The sequence below is a fragment of the Saccopteryx leptura genome, chromosome 4 (genome assembly GCF_036850995.1).
Source record: "Saccopteryx leptura isolate mSacLep1 chromosome 4, mSacLep1_pri_phased_curated, whole genome shotgun sequence".
Classification (NCBI taxonomy): Eukaryota; Metazoa; Chordata; class Mammalia; order Chiroptera; family Emballonuridae; genus Saccopteryx; species Saccopteryx leptura.
This window is the reverse complement of record NC_089506.1, coordinates 50,064,541-50,083,595: the sequence shown is the minus strand read 5'-3', so window position 1 is coordinate 50,083,595 and position 19,055 is coordinate 50,064,541.

Genomic DNA, 19,055 nt, shown 5'->3' with positions numbered 1-19,055 from the left:
CTGTGTGACCTTGGGCAAGTCACCTTCCTTGATGGGGTTTCATTTCCTTCTCTTCTCTAAAACAGGGCTTACTTTCTTCATAAAATTTCACAGTAGAAGTTGATCACGGTGTTAGGTTTATAGTGGGGGAGTGAGAATATTGTTACTGTTGGAAAGTAATTATTTATGATTTGAATCATTGTCATAAATGCTCATGTTGTCTTGTTCTCATCTGTCCCAGCTGTAGGCAGTGTCTAGCACTCTTATTGCATTGAAAAAATATATATATTAAAAAATATACATAAGATGTACCTACTCTAAATAAGAATTTGTTTTCTTCAATAAAAACCTTGCAAGTTACACTTCAACAACCATAAAATCAGCAAGCAGTTCTTGGTATTTGGAGGTAGGGGTTTGAGAGGGGACCTTGGGTTGAATGCCACTTGGATTGGTGAGTTTCTCGGGAATCTGGGGGTGTTGGGGAGGATAAGACAGGTGTCAGGATCCAGCATCTTTGGGTTGATTGAGCTCCAGTGAGAATTAAGTTTGTGAATTCCTCGACATGGTATATGGAAAGATTCTGGCCTCTGTGGTCATGTTACTCTTTTTTTTCCCTTATAATAAGTTTATTGAGATACAATTCACACACAATATAATTTATCCACTTAAAGTGTACAATTCAATAGTTTTCAAAGTTGGGCAGCCATCACCACAATAAATTTTAAACATGTTCATCATCCTTTTGGATAAAGAAACCCCATACCGATAGTCACTCTCTCCTCCTGCAGTCCTAAGCAACTTTTCTTCAGCAGTCTATTTTGATCATTTCATATAAATAGAATTATATAATAGGTGGTCCTCTATGGCTGGCTTCGTCCACTGAGCATGATACTCTAGAATATCCTGCCTTTTTATTGCTGCATAATGTCCTACTGTCTGAATATACTACATTGTGTTTATCCAATCATCTGATGGCCATTTAAATTCTGCCCACATATTTGCAGTTATGAGTTTTTTGCTGTTATGAAAATTTGTGCACAAGATTTTTGTGTAAACATTATGTTTTCATTTCTTGTATATATCTCAAAGTGCAATTGCTGGGTCATATGGTAACTCCATAGTCAGTCATCTGAGGAATTGCCAGACTGTTTTCCAAAATAACTGTTCCATTTTACAACCCTGTCAGCAGTGTATGAGAGTTCTACTTTCTCCACATCCTCATCAACACTTGTTATTATCTGTCTTTTTTATTACAGCCATCCTAAGGAGTGTGAAGTAATGTGACTTATTTTAACATATCTTTACATATGTTTTTTTTTTGTTGTTGTTGTTGTTTTATTCATTTTAGAGAGGAGAGGGAGAGAGAGAGAGAGAGAGAGAGAGAGAGAGAGAGAGAGGGAGGAAGGAGCTGGAAGCATCAACTCCCATATGTGCCTTGACCAGGCAAGCCCAGGGTTTCGAACCGGCGACCTCAGCATTTCCAGGTCGATGCTTTATCCACTGCTCCACCACAGGTCAGGCCTACATATGTTTTAATATATTTATATAATATTTAAACATATTTAATATGTTTTAATATTAGTGGGAGCATTTGAACTATATCTTCAACCTGTTTTCTTTCAAGCAAAGCAGGCACCTTCATCTTCCCTAAGGTGTAATGAGAGTGTGGTAATTGGTGTCCACAGAGTTACCACTAGGTTATGTCCTTACTGGGTGGGGGGGTGGTGGTGAGGGGAGTGGAAGGTGCAGGGGGAAGGTGGTCATGGGGGTGCAGAAGGCAGCATCCCAGATTCATAGATGAGGAAGGAAAAGGAATTGATAGATCATTATACTTTGAACAAAGGTTTATGTTAGGGTAACCTATGAAATGTTGATTCCCTGTGAACAGCCTGCTCTTGTGGAATCTTTTTTTTTAATAAATTTTTTTTTATTTACTCATTTTAGAAAGGAGAGAGAGGGGGGAGAGAGAGAGAGAGGAGAGAGACAGAGAGAGAAGGGGGGAGGAGCAGGAAGCATCAACTCCCAAATGTGCCTTGACCAGGCAAGCCCAGGGTTTTGAACCGGTGACCTCAGCATTCCAGGTCGATGCTTTATCCACTGCGCCACCACAGGTCAGGCGGAATCATTTTCTTACATAAATCAATGTCTCCCATTCCTTAGCTATCAAGGTTTTCATGTTCTCTCTCCCCATCAAATCAACTCTCAGGAAGGAATCTGGTAATTCACCCACACTCTGATATAACTGCCTGATGAGCCTTAAAGAATTACTTTTATTTTATTTTGGAATATCTGTGTTTTAACAGAGTGGTCGGGGAAAGCTACCTATTTAAACAAAACTAGGGAAACTCTAGCTGTGAAACTGAGAGAAGGGAAGATGTTTATAGAAGCAAGTTTTTCCCAGAATTTAGGAAATTATACCACATGGGCCACTTCCTAGGCACAAGACTGGCTTGCCTCATGACATTGGGTGGAGTGGCTGTGGTGTAGGCCAAGTCCTAGTTTCTCCATGACTTCCTCTTTCTCCCTACATCATGGCCTGGTTTACCAGCCACCGAGAAGAAAGTTACGAGAAGTGGGCTCATGGGCGTAGCCTGTGGAGACGAAGACAGAGAACCCATATCCGGTGTTCTCAGGTAGATTAGCAAAGAGAGAAAATGGGTGCCGAATAGTCTAATCTCTGTCATCATCCAAGGGCATAGCACTATTTTCAAATCAAGAAAGAAACGAAAAAAATTAAAGTGCAGAAAAAAAAATAAATGAAAAGAAAAAAGAAAAGAGACAATAAAACAAATTATTTTGATATAAAAACATACAGTTTATTTTGGAAAATAAAGGCCAGCAAAAACCCTTCTTGACCTTCATATGTTGTTGAGAGAACAAATAACATAAGTAACATATTTGACATTCTCAAATAAAGTTTACCTTTCTTAGGTACTTGGAAGGAACTAAAAAGAGGTCTGTATGATAAAAATACAAGGACTGTATGTTGTCCATCTAGATCAGCAGTAGATGCTGGATTTTCTTATTTTCTAAAATAATTTTTTAAAAATTTATTAATTTTAGCGAAATAGAAACATTGATTTGTTGTTCCACTTATTTATGCACTCACTGGGTGGTATTTGTAAGTGCTCTGTCCAGGGATTGAACCTGCAACCCTGGCATATTGGGACAACTCACCAATCAGCTGTGCTAACCAGCCAGTGTGATGCTAGTAGCTTTCTATTATCTAGAATGTCACTGCTCCAGAAAGTGTTAGAAAAATGTATTTTGGAAAAACTTTTTTTCCAATCAATTAATACTATATATAGGTCCTGGGACATATCAAAAAATAAAAAAAAGAAAGCAAAGATCTTTTAAATTTCCTGTGTGTTCTTTTCATTGCTCTTTCTTTAAAAAATAAAAAAAACATATTAGTTAGTAGTTGCTTTCAGAAATTATCTCAAAGTGCTAGGCATAAAAATGGTAATGGTGTGATGCATTACTGGTTTTTGTGCCAATGTTGGTCAAATAAGTTTGTAAATATGATATATATGTTTGCTCACTTGTGACTTATATTGGGTGTGGGGGACAGGCTATAAGCAGGCCAGGTTGTTGTAGCCTAAGGTTTGGTTTTAGGACTAAGCTTTTCCCCACACCCTTGACTGATTGTATGATCTGGGTGGTGCACTCTCATGAGGAATCCAATTATGCCTTGGATAAGTGACTTTGTATCGGAGACTTCCTTGTTTGTATATTGGATTAAGGGATTTTGGTTTACTACACTATAAAGTGGGACAGACCAGGAGCTTGGACACACAGTTCCTGCTATCACGATTGCAGGGGCTTCCCTGATCCCTTGCCCTTCATGGGAAGAGCTGGTTTTCTGCTTTTCCCTTGTCTTCTTTTGTGGTTTGCCTGTCTTGGTGAGACACCAATAAATAGGATGGCCCCCCCATCCTCTGACTCCGCCATTTCTTTATCGTCTGCCCGAATCCAATGGGAACCTGCATGTGAATGGCCACGATGGTGGCTCCTGGCCTTACAGCCAATAATACAACTTATTTATAATCTGATATAAGAAATACAGACCCAAATACCCTCTTTATTCACTTCATGTTTAATTACACAAAACTAGAATTTGTCAAAGTGCATCTGTCTAATGACCTGCTCTAGTAAATTACTACAAATTTAAAGCAATATAACTGATGGAGTCCTGGGAATTTACTGTGAATAAATAAATACTTTCGGCATCTGGTTTACTCATATACAATTATTCAATTTTATTTTCTACAGTTAATAAAGGCATACCATCTCCAAATGCTATAGATCGAAAAATATTCAGGTATTTTTATAACACATCATTTAATTTACCTTTCAAATTTTATGTTATTCAAATATATATTACTGGCAAAGGAAAGAAGGATAAATAATTTTGTGAGGCAGTGAATTAGTTTCCTACGGCTGCTGTAATGAATTATCACAAACTTAGTGGCTTAAAGCAACATAAATTTATTATGGTTCAAGTCCAAATGGGTCTTATGGGGTTAACAGTCTTATGCTGGTGTGAGGGTTCAGAATGAACCACCCCAAGATGTGCCTCTCTAGTATGCGTATTGTTTTAACCTAAGGCAACTTTAGCTACTTTAGGCAACTTTAGCAATAGGAATTTCTGCCCCCTCTAGAAGAACTTAAATTCGGGCCTTGCCCATAATAAGACATTATCCTCTTTTGACATATCTATAGGGAAGGGCAAACTTCTATTTACTAAATGTCTGCTCTTCTTATCATCCCACAATGACCCTTTGAAGCCCCCAAGGTGTGTTACCTCATCCCTAGTTCAGAATGACTTGTGTACCTTGATCCTCCTTTCTCTCTCTGAACCTCTCTTGCACGTGGGCTCTCTCATTCTCTCATGTATGCAGGGTTCCCACATATATTAAGTTTGGTTATTTCCTCTTGCTGATCTGTCTCATGTCCATTTGATTATTAGACCAGCCCGAAAAGCCTCGAGGGTAGAGGAGGGTTTCTTTCTCTCTCAACCTGCAAAGCTGAGCTCCTTCTGGGGGCTGTAGGGCAGACTTCCTCATCTTTCCCAGCTTCCAGAGAGTGCCTGCATTCCTGATCGTGAGGCCCTCACCTGCAAAGCCAGAAGTGTAGCTGTTGGGCAGATAAAATATATTATGCTCACTTTGTTAAAGATGGCGCTGCCCATGTGGAGGCTGTTGCCCAGGTGATATTAATGTGTGTCTCTGTGGGAAGGCAGGATCTTTGTAGCCTGGGGCTTGGTTTTGGGATTAAGCCTTTCCCACCCTTTTTGATGTGGGGTGGTACAATCCCATCATGCCCCAGATAAGTGACTTTGTATTAGACTTTCCTATTTTGTATATTGGATTAAAGGTTTGGATTTCTACACTATAAAATGGGGACAGAATGGGAGCTTGCTCTCTTGGTTCCTGAGATTAGCATGAGAAAGCAGAGAAAGGCCACGTGGAGGAGGCCAGGAGAAGCAGCCAAGATGGCGGAGTGTTGAGTGAGAAGCCAGTTTATGCAGAGTTTGTGCAGGGAGAAGGAAGGAGATGGGGAACTGAGGAGAATAAGTCTGGTGAGCTAGAAACCTTTGATTCTAGGAGAACTCAGATTAAGTCAGTAGCTTTGTGAGCACTGAATGTGAGTGGGTTTTGGAGCCCAGTGTGTGTTTTACTTGCCCGCCGGGTGCAAGCTAGAATTAAAGATGACAGCCCATCAGTTTTTAGCTCCGTTGTTTCTTTACCGACTTTCCGAATCCAATGGGAACCTGCAAGGGCCGGGCCGCTGCTTTGATGGTAGCCCTGCCTTCTGGCTTTACATTAGCATCTTCAAATCCCTTCCTCCCTGACCTCTGTTTCCCTGGTCACAGCTCCTTCTCTGACTGTCCTGCCTCTGTCTTATGAGGACCCTGTGATTACACTAGGCCCACCTCCATAATCCAGGATACTCTTCCCATGATAAGATCTTTAATTTGTTATATTGGCAAAGCCTTTGTGGCCATTTTAGGTAGCACATTCACTTGGATTCTGGGGATTTGGGCATGGACATCTTTGTGTGGGCGCAGGGCATTTTGTTATCCACCATTGGCTGTAAGTAATAAGACTAGAATATTGGTTTCTACCATGGCGACTGATCATTTCTTCATACTGGTGAAAGGTACTAACCTATTTAACTGAATACTGCTAGTATGAGACAAAGTGTTCTCAGAGGGCAACAGTAGGCATACTAGATTTAAAAAAGCATATTTAGATAACCTCAAGTCCATTCCTCAGATGCACAGTTAATGCGCTGTGGAGAGACTGCTCAGTGACATGGGTGATACTGGACTCTGCCTGACTACGGCCCGACAACGTGTTCCAGCTAGACCCCAGCCAGACAGAGACGGCTTCCTCTAAATCCCTGCAGAGACTGTCTGACCCCCACCCTGTCCCTTAGGCGTGTAGGTTCCTGGAAGAGACCCTGGCCAGTGGTGGGATTCAGCCGGTTTGCACTGGTTCAGCAGAACTGATACCTAATTTTTTGTTGAGTTTGGAAAACAGGTTGTTAAAATGGCACTTGTAATCAAGGTTCTCTCTAAGGTGGGTGCCTGAGCAGCTGCGCAATATGGAAATCACAAATTTACATTCCTTACTTTTTTTTAACATTCATCTGTGCAACAGTGTATTCTAAGTGCCTGTAGTAATGTTCATTCCATCCACAGGTAAAAAAATTTCAAGTGAGGATGCCAATCAAGAAGCAATATGGAAATATCTTTTTTTTTTTTTTTTTTTGTGGCAGAGACAGAGAGAGTCAGAGAGAGAATGACAGAGAGAGGGACAGATAGGGACAGACAGGAAGGGAGAGAGATGAGAAACATCAGTTCTTCGTTGTGGTTCCTTAGTTGTTCATTGATTGCTTTCTCATATGTGCCTTGACTGGGGGGCTACAGCAGATTGAGTGATCCTTTGCTCAAGCCAGCAACCTTGGGTCCAAGCTGGTGAGCCTTGCTCAAACCAGATGAGCCTGCGTTCACCTGGTGACCTTGGGGTCTCAAACCTGGGTCCTCCACATCTCAGTCCGAAGCCCAGTCCGAAGCTCTATCCATTGTGCCACCGCCTGGTCAGGCTGGAAATATCTTAAATAATAGTTTTATTGTTTTTTGTCAGGTATTATTTAATATATTTCCATTAATTTATTTTTATTTTTTTACAGAGACAGAGAGAGTCAGAGAGAGGGATAGGGACAGACAGACAGGAATGAAGAGAGATGAGAAGCACCAATCATTAGTTTTTTCGTTGCTACACTTTAGTTGTGAAGCCAGTATACACGGTCACCATCACAGCCGCCTGGCCCATGCAGGTTCGCATTAGTATCGGACAGATGGTAATGAACAATGAAGCCAAGAACTGGCGGGCCATTAGCTTTAATCCTAGCTTGCATTCGGTGGGCAAGAAATACACACAATGGGAAAACACTTCCCTTTCCATTCAGGGCTCCCAAAGCCACTGACTTATCTGAGTTTCCTAGAATCAAAGGTTTCTAGCTCACCAGACTTACTCAACTCTGTTCCCCATCTCCTTCCTTCTCCCTGCACAAACTCTGCACAAACTGGCTTTTCCCTCAACACTCCACCATCTTGGCTGCTTCTCCTGGCCTCCTCCATGTGGCCTTTCTCTGCTCTCCTCTCTAATGCTAATCTCAGGAACCGAGTCCTGGTCTGCCCCACTTTATAGTGTAGATTCAAAACCTTTAATCCAATATATAAACAAGGAAGTCTCTGATACAAAGTCACTTATCTGAGACATAATGGGATTCCTCATGAGAGAGCACCACCCTACATCAAAAAGGGTGGGAAAGGCTTAGTCTTAAAACTAAGCCTTAGGCTATAAGGATCCTGCCTGCCTACAGCCTGTCCCCCAACACACATTAATATAATCATGCCCATCCCAAGCAAGAAGGGCAAGTAATATTATCACCTGGGCGACGGGCTTCCACGTGGCAGCACCATCTTTAACAAAGTGAGCATAATATATTTTATCTGCCCAACAGTTGTTCATTGATTGCCTTCTCATATGTGCCTTGACCATGGGGCTACAGCAGACCAAGTAACCCCTTGCTCAAGCCAGCGACCCTGGGTCCAAGCTGGTGAGCTTTGCTCAAACCAGATGAGCCCATGCTGAAGCTGGTGACCTTGGGGTCTCTAACCTGGGTCCTCCACATCCCAGTCCGATGCTCTATCCACTGCACCACCACCTGGTCAGGTTCCATTAATATTTTAAAACTCTTTTTTGTAATCTTGTTTTATGTACTTCTTTTTTTTTTTTAATTATTTTTTTATTTATTCATTTTTTTGGAGAAAAGAGACAGAAAGGAGAAAGAGAGAGAAGGGAGGGAGGAGCAGGAAGCATCAACTCCCATATGTGCTTTGACCAGGCAAGCCCAGGGTTTTGAACCGGCGACCTCAGTGTTCCAGGTCGATGCTTTATCCACTGCGCCACCACAGGCCAGGCTGTGTACCTCTTTTATTGTTCTTATTTAAGTATTAAATGCATGAAATAATAAACTACCTTTGAATATATTGTTTTTTGATATTTAAAACTAAGGTGACCAACTTTTTTACAATGAAGAGGAGGACAAAAATAAATTGAAGAAAACAATTTCGTAAATAAAAGAAACATTTTATTCATTGCAACAATACGCATTGTTCATTGCAAAATTCATTGCAAATATAATATGATAAATGCACAATAAAAACATTTGTAATATTTTATATTGTAATTATGCTTACATGCTTATTAATTTTTAATAATAATTGTAAGAAAAAATACTCATTTAGATACAGATACGTCACATCACATCACACACAATGGATCGACTCTGCATCGATCAAATACGGACATTTACAGATTAGTCTTCCAATATCAAAAAGGAGGACATGTAGGAGGACACTTTTGGAGGGAGGATGAAACTTAGAAAAGAAGGACAGTCCTCCCTAAAGGGAGAAAAGGATTGGTCACCTTATTAAAATGGTCATTAGGGCAGAGAATCAGTTGTTAAATTATTTTAATCCCACCACTGGTCACAGAGTCCTGCCACCGCCCAAGACACACCTCCAATGTAAATTCCCTTAAAGTCATCAAGGAGCGGTCAGCCTCTTTCTTCTGTCCAATGGCCCCAGGGTATTTTACTTAACATGCATTAATAAAACAAACCAACAAACAAAATAAAAAGCAAGTGACTATGTGAAAAACCCTGAGCACTGACTGTACTACATGTATAAAAGCCCTAAGCGTATATAAACCTTCAAATATGGAGGACCAATGCACTTCATTACATTCTTTCCTCCTGTGGTTAGAAGGAGCACAAATCTCACTAGCAAAGAAGTAAGGGGGAAACTGGGGGTTATTTTAAAAGTACGATATGAATATGCATAAGTCGGATCCTTTGTTATTGTTGGAATCATTAGCCACCAAAAAAACCCTTCAGGACTGTTAAGAAAGTAAAAACCAATAGCCCTGGCCAGTTGGCTCAATGGTAGAGCGTTGGCCCAGTGTGTGGAAGTCCCGGGTTTGATTCCCGGCCAGGGCACACAGGAGAAGCGCCCATCTGCTTCTTCACCTTTTCCCCTCTCCTTTCTCTCTATTTCTCTCTTCCCTTCCTGCAGCCAAGGCTCCATTGGAACAAAGTTGGCCTGAGTGCTGAGGATGGCTCCATGACCTCTGCCTCAGGTGCTAGAACGGCTCTAGCCACAATGGAGCAATGCCCCTGATGGGCAAAGTATCATCCCTGGTGGGAATGCTAGGTGGATACCAGTGGGGCACATGCAGGAGTCTGTCTGTCTCTCCCCCACTTCTCATTTCTGAAAAAATACAAAAAAAAAAGAAAAAAAAAGAAAGTAATAACCAATAGAAATGAGCAACCAAAAGATACTACAGCCCACAGCCCACCCCCAACACACATTAATATCACCTGGGAGACGGGCTTCCATGTGGGCAGCACCATCCTTTTTTTTTTTAATAATTTTATTTTTTTAATGGGGCGACATCAATAAATCAGGATACATATATTCAAAGATAACAAGTCCAAGTTATCTTGTCGTTCAATTATGTTGCATACCCATCACCCAAAGTCAGATTGTCCTCTGTCACCTTCTATCTAGTTTTCTTTGTGCCCCTCCCCCTCCCCCTCCCCCTTTCCCTCTCCCTTTTCCCCCTCCCCCCGTAACCACCACACTTTTATCAATGTCTCTTAGTTTCACTTTTATGTCCCAGCTACGTATGGAATAATGCAGTTCCTGGTTTTTTCTGATTTACTTATTTCACTTCGTATAATGTTATCAAGATCCCACCATTTTGCTGTAAATGATCCAATGTCATCATTTCTTATGGCTGAGTAGTATTCCATAGTGTATATGTGCCACATCTTCTTTATCCAGTCATCTATTGACGGGCTTTTTGGTTGTTTCCATGTCCTGGCCACTGTGAACAATGAGCAGCACCATCTTTAACAAAGTGAGCATAATATATTTTATCTGCCCAATAGTGGGTGTTGTTTTAGCCTTTGGCTGCAACATTGCTACGTGGAAACACTCTTCTAGGTTAAGGGAACATCATTAGTTCAGAATCTGGAGACCTGATATCTATGACAAACAAGTTGACTCGGAGAATTATGAGTGTAGGCATGAGATTTACAAAGATAATGTTTTTATTTCTAAAGGATAAACCTTTTTCTGACCAATCACTGTTGGCCATTGGGTTGGTCTCATCCTCCTGTCATGACTGTTCACCATAGCATTCATCTGCCCATGGAGACATCTCTGAACATGTAGGGAGGTTCCGGGTGGGGGTGGGGGAGGGGGAGCAGATTCCCCAGAGCGTCTGTAGATGGATCCCGGTATCTGCCCATTGGCTTCATAAGCAAGAAGAGGGGAGACTTTAGTATGTTTGCCCAGGGGGTTCTGTGATAAGTTTGGATTTTATAAGAGTTGGAAGAGGATGTGAAAATAAAAGGGGGGCCCAAACCGGTTTGGTTGAGTAGCATCAGAAAGCTTCTTCAGAGACCTGACAGCCTTCTAAAGAGATGTGGAAAGAGAATTTTATTTTGAGTGAAACCTCCTGCTAGGAAGGTGAGATTTCTTTCTCTGTAGAACTTTCTCTTGAGCACAGCACAGCCTCCGCCCACCAGCTCCGGCCTGGGTATCTGCAGGCGGATGGGGCGGCATCCAGTTCCTCAGGTGTAATTTGCTTTATTTTTCTGGGTGATATTGCCTGATACCAGATCAGACAATGTGATCATTGGAAGCATCTCAAGAAGCTGACTTTTGGGTTGTGGCCTGATCTATTAACATTTATGCAGAACCTGAAGTCAAATGAAAGAAACCACATCCAGTGTTTTTCTTGAACATGCTTATTGACTTGGGCTCGCCTCAGGGATTTGACGTTGAATAGGACATGATGACTGACTGCTCTTGACAGGGAAGGCCAGCAACCCGACAACAGAAAAAAAACAGAGGTGGGCTACAGCATCCTAGTCACAGAGGAGAGGCGTCCTAGTCACAGAGGAGAGGCGTCCTAGTCACAGAGGAGAGGCGGCTAGCTCACAGGCGGCTAGCTCCAGAGGGATCCAAGCTCACCTCTGGATTTCAGAGAGCCAGCAGGAATGCAGGAACGGTCTTAGGATGAACTGCTTGAGTGATGAGATCAAACAAATAAAAATCTAAAGGTCAAGAAAAAAAAAAAAGATACTATAGCTAGGCTCAAAATGTCTCCCCAGGATATTTATTACAAAAGGAAAAACAGTAACTTTTTTTTTTTTGTATTTTTCTTAAGTTGGAAACGGAGAGGCAGTCAGTCTCCCACATGCGCCCGACCGGGATCCACCTGGCATGCCCACCAGGGGGCGATGCTCTGCCCATCTGGGGCGTCGCTCTGCCGCAATCAGAGCCATTCTAGCACCTGAGGCAGAGGCCACAGAGCCATCCTCAGCGGCCCGGCAAACTTTGCTCCAATGGAGCCTTGGCTGTGGGAGGTTGGAAGAGAGAGACAGAGAGGAAGGAGATGGGGAGGGGTGGAGAAGCAGATGGGCGCTTCTCCTGTGTGCCCTGGCCGGGAATCGAACCAGGGACTCCTGCACGCCAGGCCGATGCTCTACCACTGAGACAGGGCCGAAAAACAGTAACTTTACAGTGGAGAAATACTACAGCTACCACCCTGTGATCAAGGCAGTATTCACCAAGAAGACATTGCAACATCATGTATTTCCAATATGAGGCAGGACATCACTTCTGTAGAATTCTTACCAAAAATGTGTAACTTTATCATGAAGAAACATCAGACAAACCCAAACTGAGTGACATGCTACATACTATATTTCCCCATGTATAAGATGCACCCTTTTTCAAAAAATTTGGGATCTAAAAACTGGGTGTGTCTTGCCTGACCTGTGGTGGCGCAGTGGATAAAGCGTCGACCTGGAAATGCTGAGGTCGCTGATTCGAAACCCTGGGCTTGCCTGGTCAAGGCACATATGGGAGTTGATGCTTCCAGCTCCTCCCCCCTTCTCTCTCTCTCTCTCTCTCTCTCTCCTTGCTCTCTCTCTCTCTGTCTGTCTCTCTTTCTCCCTCTCTCTCTCCTCTCTAAAAAATAATGAATAAATTAAAAAAATTAAAAAAGAAAAGAAAAAAAAAACTGGGTGTGTCTTATACAGTGGTTGTAGTACATTTTACTTGCATTTCCTACTTTTTTGTGCTTGTTTTTGTTCTCACTGTTGAAGACAGTGATTCGTCATCAGACACAGATGAGGACAAGCTAATGGATGGGAGTTTTGACAGTGATGAGGAGTTGTATGAATTTTATGATGAATAAAATGAGTTCAATAACTTTATGTAATACTTTTTTTTTCCAAAATTTGGGCCCCAAAATGAAGGTGCGTCTGATACATGGGGGAATATGGTAGTGACTGACCAGCATGTTTCACAAACGTGAAGGCTATGAGAAACAAGGCAGACTGAGGAGCTGGCCGAGGTTAGAGGAGACTGAAAACATGGATGGTAACTAAATGGCATGTGGAATACTGGAACAGAAAAAGAATGTTAGTGGGAAAAAAATCAGTGAAATTCATATAAGGTCTGTAGTTTTAATTAATAGTCTTGTATCATTGCCAATGACCTGGATTGGACCACTGTATTATGGTTATATAAGATGTTAGTATTAGGGAACTAGGGTAACCCTCTGTACTATTTGCCAATTTTTCTATAGGTCTAAAACTACTTTAAAATAAGATATTTTAAGATATGACATCTAAATTCTATATTTTTGATGATGGCAATTAAATATATACTATAAAATAAAATTTTATTTTATATGACATTGCCTCAGCATTATGGAAAATTTTTTTCATTTTTATCCTTAAATTTTTATTTAGCAAAAAATACTTTCAATTTCTAAAAGCTCTTTCTTAATTACATTGAAAGGTGGCATATCTTCTTGAAACTCCCTGAGGATGCAAATTGAAATTTCAAAATAAAATCCCCTCTTGTCCCTCAATCATCTCAGTCCCCCTCCAGGGTCTTGTTCACTCATCCAGGGGCACCTCTTTCATTGGTGGTCAGTGAGAGGAGCATAGTTCCCATTGAAATACTGGTCAGTTTGTTGATTTACATTTACTTGTTCTTTATTTTAAATATTGTATTTGTCCCCCCCCCCTTTTTTTTTCTTTTCTTTTTATTCTTTTTTTGGAGCTGGAAACGGGGAGAGACAGTCAGACAGACTCCCGCATGCGCCCGACCGGGATCCACCTGGCACGCCCACCAGGGGCGATGCTCTGCCCACCAGGGGGTGATGCTCTGCCCCTCTGGGGCGTCGCTCTGCCGCAACCAGAGCCGCTCTAGTGCCTGGGGCATAGGCCAAGGAGCCATCCTCAGCGCCCGGGCCATCTTTGCTCCAATGGAGCCTTGGCTGCGGGAGGGGAAGAGAGAGACAGAGAGGAAGGAGGGGGGGTGGGGGGTGGAGAAGCAGATGGGCGCTTCTCTATGTGCCCTGGCTGGGAATCGAACCCGGGTCCCCTGCACACCAGGCCGACGCTCTACCACTGAGCCAACCGGTCAGGGCCTCCCCGTTTTGTTTTTTTACTTTAAAATAAGATATATGCTGTGTGCATAGGGATGTGTTCCTAGTTTTTTTTATAGTACGGCCCTCCAACAGTCTGAGGGACAGTGAACTGGCCCCCTGTGTAAAAAGTTTGGGGACCCCTGATGTAGAGTTTTGTAGGTAGCTGGTATCGGATACCCCTGCACTTGGGCAGGTAGATCAATGTCCATGCACGGGCCTCTCCTCGGGTCAGAAAGGCTGACAGTTGCAGCTCTGGAGTGTCAGGAGCAGAGGTGCACTGGGGTGGCTCACCCTGCGCTGACTGTGCACGTCTCGTCCCAACTCCACCTTCAGACTTCCGGTGGGTAGCTTGCTATCAGCCATGGTGGGAGCATTTACACCAAAGAAATCAGCAAATGCTACTACCCACAGCCGTTTTTTATCCCCAGGAGCTGATTTATAGCATTATAAATTATTTATATCATTATAAAACCAATAACATCGTTTTTACATATCAGATTATGTTAAGACCATGTTTTTCTGTTTCCTTTATGTTTTGTTTCAAATGATATAAAATCTATTATTCATATTACATCCTACAAGTATCTATAAAGACCTACTAGCCTCAGTATTGTTCTTTAATATCTATTCAGACTATATTGTGTAAGTTTATTTCTTGAAAAAAAGAAAATAGAGGGTAAATGATATGAACCTAACAAGGATACAAAGCACTCACAATTATAGTATGAATCAGCTTCCCGAAACTGCAAAACTTTCGATCAGTCAGGGAGAAACCTGCATGCGTAGAAGAAGCAAGTCTAACAGGAGCAAGGTTGTAAATGAGTAATGTCAGAGGTGGTATTATTTTGTTACAAGGGTCACAATACACATTTCTTGTTAATGATTATATAAGTCTCACCGTCACAAAATTATTTATGAATATGTGTTCTTTATAAAAGCTACCAATATGTCCTTCCAAAACACTGATGTGCTTGAATAAATTAATTGAAGCTTTCTTTTGTCATGATAAGCTCTCGTGCCTGCATAAAATTGTGTTTTGATTCTTGGCATTTGCTACATGTGGTCCATGGACTTCATGGACAGGAAGAGAGGAGACAAGACTATTTATTGTTAATTGGGTTTTTCAATCTTCTTAAGGCCTTAAAGTAATTTCCTTTAACTCTTCTGTATGTGAGAAACTTCTATTAATAGTCTTAATTTTCTACTTTAAAGAGCAAGGCTTTGTTTTGTTTTCTTTTTTTCTCTCTGAAGGAGCAAGTTAATTACCAAACTTAGTGGTTCAAAACCACTAAGAAATTTATTCTCTCACAATTCTGGAGACCAGAAGTTCAAAATCCAAGTGTTCACTGGGCCTTACTCCTGGAGGCTCCAGGGCAGAATTCTTCCTTTTTCCTTCTAACTCTGGTGGCTGCATTCGTTGTGACCACATCACTCCCATCTCTGCCTCTCCCCTCCTATCACCTTCTCTTCTGTGTGTCCTCACATCAGCCCTGCCTCCTTTTTTTATGGATACATGTGATTGCATTTAGGGCTTATGCTGGCAAACCAGTCCCATCTTCACTTAATCACATCCACGAGGACCCTGTCTCCATGTAATTAACATTTACAAGGTCCAGGGATTAGGATTTATCTTTGGGGAGGCCTTTAGTCAATTGACCACACCTACTGATATATTTTCTTTTACTGTTGCTGGTCAGCCTCTAAGATCTTCATCTCCTTTGGGGAACATCCTCGTTGGTCCCTTTGCCAAAATTTTCCAGTTACCTTTTGGTGAATACATTTTATTCTTTCATAGTTCCTGTGAGGTTCACGGGAACAATATTCCCTGAAAAATATTCTATGAGCAAGGTGAACTGTATCAGTTCAGTGGGGACAATATGAAACCATAAAGCATGCTTTCCCTTTCAATGTGAGACAAGAAAAACAGTTTCAATTAACTTAATGTGTTACTGATCTCTGAAAAGGAGGTTGTCTGGGATAAACATTAGAGTACTGTGTTACTCTGAGAATTCTGTGCTTTAATGGCCTATAGACAAGCAACAAGGTCAACACAGTGGCCAGAAACTCAAAGAATTAGTTTACTGATTTTATTGAGCTGGTAAATCCAGAGGGAAAAAGGGTAGTTTTTTGTACGGAAGTTTTCTTATCTGTAAAACAGACCAAATAATGCTCGTTTCTCATTGTCCAGGAGATTGTGCCCTCAGATCCTGGTGTGTTACTGTCAGAGAGAAGAGACTGGATCTGCGGAGATGAGATGTGCATTCATCCTCGCTACCTCAGCCTCCTCAGTACGTAATGTTTGCTCTCTGCAGTAAATGTACTGGGAAATTCTCTTTTTAATCATAGATAGTTTCTCTAAACCTAGAGCTAACTGAGAAGAGCTAACATCCTTCCTGAAGATAAGGTTACTCCCATGTTATCAACAAAATAAGTGGACAATTTGTTTTAGATAGCTTTTTTTTTTACCCCCTCTGAATGTTAAAGTAATATACTTTCACTATAAAATTTGTTGGAAAGTTCTGAAAAATGTATCAAAAAAATCTAGATGTAACTAATATTAATATTTTATTGTACTTTTATGCAGACTTTTCCTTTGTACATAAATGAATAAACTCAGCCACACTGGATCACATAATATATGTTGTTTATAACCTTCTATTTTCACTCAGCCTTATCTCCTGGACATTTTCCCATGTCACTAAGTAATTAAAAAAATTTTTTTTTCTTTTTTGTATTTTTCTGAAGCTGGAAACGGGGAGGCAGTCAGACAGACTCCCGCATGCACCCGACCGGGATCCACCCGGCACGCCCACCAGGGGGCGATGCTCTGCCCATCTGGGGCCTCGCTCTGTTGCTACCAGAGCCACTGTAGCGCCTGAGGTAGAGGCCATGGAGCCATCCCCAGCGCCCGGGCCATCTTTGCTCCAATGGAGCCTCGGCTGTGGGAGGGGAAGAGAGAGACAGAGAGGAAGGAGAAGTGGAGGGGTGGAGAAGCAGATGGGCGCCTCTCCTGTGTGCCCTGGCCGGGAATCAAACCTGGGACTTCCACACGCCAGGCCGATGCTCTAACTGGCCAGGGCCTTAAAATTATTTTTTAATGGTTGTATTTCATGATAAAGGGGTGCCATAAGTAATTTAAGTTTTCCCCTCTTATTTGGGCCTTTAAGTTAGTTTCTTGTTTGGAACTATTTTAAAAACATTGCAATAAACACTCTAGTACTGAAATAGTTGCATGTCTTTCCAATGATTTCCTCCATATAAATTCCTAGAAATTGAAATTTCTTGATCAAAGGGTATGCAAACAATTTTAGGCTCTCTTTAAACACACTGCCAAATTGCCTTCCAGAAATACATGTTCTCTCCTCAGTAGTATATGACAGTAATGAGCCAAATGTATTGAACGTGAAAATAAATCTCATAAACATAAAGAGACTACTTAACATCATTACTATTTAAGAGGATCTATATATTTCCAAGATTGCTACAGGCACTCACTGATGGGAATTGTCAGTGCAGCATTTTATAGGCAACTGGCTGAGGGCTGATGGTTCACCAACTCACTAAAGTTAAAATCCCTCTGCAGCAGGTGCTGCTGTAAGGTCATTTGCCTGTTTCTTCCTTATGCTTTCCTATCCTCTGATATCTGTGCTTGTGCCAACCTGCCCCCTCCACTTACTTCCCCTGAAGATGTGGTCCACCCCGTGCTTTATAATGATGTGTGCAAAGCACAGAGCTGTATAGCTTCCTGTGTCCTCAGATTCAGCTCTCTTACTGGTAACATTGGGGCAGTCGGTAAAACTGCTGTAGCGAAACCAGCGAGAGTATACAGATGTTCTCCACACCTAAGTTCAAACTTAAAGGAGTCTTTTATTCAAAGCCAGTGACCTCACAGAGACCTAAGTCAGTCAAATCATGCGGTCCCAAACACAGTTTGAAGTTAGCTTTTAAAGATAAAAGTCACACACACCAATGGGGTATGGGGAGGGGGGGAAGCCTAGCAATAAAACAAAGCAGTGAAACAAGCTCATTTACAATGTTTATCTAGCGCAGGGGTAGTCAACCTTTTTATACCTACCACCCACTTTTGTATCTCTGTTAGGAGTAAAATTTTCTAAACGCCCACTGGTTCCACAGTAATGGTGATTTATAAAGTAGGGAAGTAACTTTACTTTATAAAATTTATAAAGCAGAGTTATAGCAAGTTAAAGCATATAATAATAATTACTTACCAAGTACTTTATGTCGGATTTTCGCTAAGTTTGGCAGAATAAATCTTTATAAAACAACTTACTATAGTTAAATCTATCTTTTTAATTTATACTTTGGTTGCTCCGCTACTGCCCACCATGAAAGCTGGAATGCCCACTAGTGGGCGGTAGGGACCAGGTTTACTACCACTGATCTATTGGATTAATTCAGGGAGAAACATTCTGGGAACATCTGTAACTTTGCAGAACTAGCCCAAGGTCACAGCCTGTAATACCAGCCTCAAGGCCAGCGGTAGGGAGTCTTTTAGAAAAAGTAAGTTCTGCTGAAAGTCTCTTCGTTTTAGAGAAAGTAACTTCTGCTGAAAGTTTCTTTGTTTTAGAATAAATTCTGCTGCTTCATTTCAAAACTAGTCATTATGCGCTGTAATAATTTGTGACTAAGGTTGAGAAAGGGAGGCCTCTGGTGAGAGGACTTCAGAAGGAATTCACGTGCACTCTTCAGCCTCAGGAAAATGTTTTCAAATAAGAAGGAGAAGGGCAGATGGATGATGCATTTGGCTGGAAGGGGAGCACATAAGCCAGGCCCAGTTACTTGATTGCTCTCACCCTCAGATCCTCTGTTCTGCAATTAGAGAAAATTCTCTTTCCTGGTTTTTATAAAGAAGAGAGGTAGCCTAAGTTCAGTGTGCAGCATATAATAAGAGCTATATAGGTGCCATTTTAAAAATAATTATTATCAGTTGAGTGCCTCTGGAATATCCAGAAACCCATGTAG